Source organism: Cynara cardunculus, unplaced genomic scaffold (assembly GCF_001531365.2).
Source record: "Cynara cardunculus var. scolymus isolate 2C unplaced genomic scaffold, CcrdV1 Un_Scaffold_934, whole genome shotgun sequence".
Taxonomy (NCBI): Eukaryota; Viridiplantae; Streptophyta; class Magnoliopsida; order Asterales; family Asteraceae; genus Cynara; species Cynara cardunculus.
The window spans coordinates 92,913-94,309 of record NW_020200651.1 but is presented as its reverse complement, the minus strand read 5'-3'; positions in this window follow the sequence as shown (position 1 = coordinate 94,309).

Genomic DNA, 1,397 nt, shown 5'->3' with positions numbered 1-1,397 from the left:
ATAAAAAGTGCAACCAGTCTTATGACAAAGAATCTTTCATTGAACCGCAAGTTGAGTAGGAATTCAGCTTTAGAGCTTGATCCAATTGGAGATAAATTGAATAACCAAAACCAACACCATTGGAATTGAGAACTGGAGAGAAGAATTAACATTAAGCTTTATGGCTTCAAGAAACAGCAGGTCAATTCAAAGAAAATTGATAGTATTGCTGTTAATGCTTCTAAGGGCAAAACATGAAGTAATATTGCCATATTCATATAGGATTGGTGATTACAGGCAAGTAAATCTTTAGGTTCTTACAGATCCAAATCCACAAAATAGACGACGAATACTCAAGATATGGGCGATGATTATACATTTGCCAAATAGAACGTCAGTTGCCTTAGGCTGTGTGTACCATGAACTGCTGCTTAACGCCAACGCATAGATCTGACAAAATCAAGGTTCAAAAATTCGACTGACTCCAAGAAACTTATCAAATAAACCAAATTTTGATGAACAAAGAAGGTTCGTATTCATCCAAKAACAAATCCCTTAAAAGGATTTTGATTAAAACATTAAGCATCTGATGAATCGATGAGTTCTGGGTCCAAACAGCAGTCGAACAACAAACTGTTCATGAATGAGTTTATTTCAAGAAAAATGAATGAATCTGCTGCAGAAAGATCGAATCGATGGAAGTTAATTGATTTGGCTTTGATACCAATTGTTAAACCCAGATCTGACAGTAGAACAGTTTAAAGGAATTTAAAAAGAGAATTGTAGAAGAAGATGAATAGAAATCGGCCGTCGCTTTCTTTATTGAATGGAAAATACAATCTCTCAAAAAACCTAATCGACTCTCAAGTGATGTGTTTGAATCTGTGTGTTACAAAGTGTTGATAATTCATCTCACTTCTATTCTATGCCTGTATCACTTCTTATATAGGAGATATTTACATGATAAATGAATCCTATAAATAAGGTAACCAAATCATATAAACAAGGAAATAATCATTATCGAAAATGGGATCAACATCATCCTTCAAGATTCTAAAGATAGTCGTCCAGAGCATAGACCAACCAGAGAATAGACCAACCAGAGGATAGACCAATAAGAGGATAGACCAACCAGAGGATAGACAAACAAAAGGATAGACCAACCAGAGGATAGACGAACCAGAGGATAGACGTTTTAAGCTCAACAGCATCTTCAGGTCTTCCATCCCTAGCCCCGATTTCTTAATAAAACTTTTTAGAATAATTAGGATCAATTTTATCCTAACAATCTCCCCCAAAGTTATATGAAGCAAGCATCTTCATGAAGTCTTCAAGTCTTCTCCCCTCTGCTTTCTTGAGTAAAGCTTTAGTGTGCTTGGTATGGATGGAATTTTCAAGCTCCCCCCTGAATGTAGCTC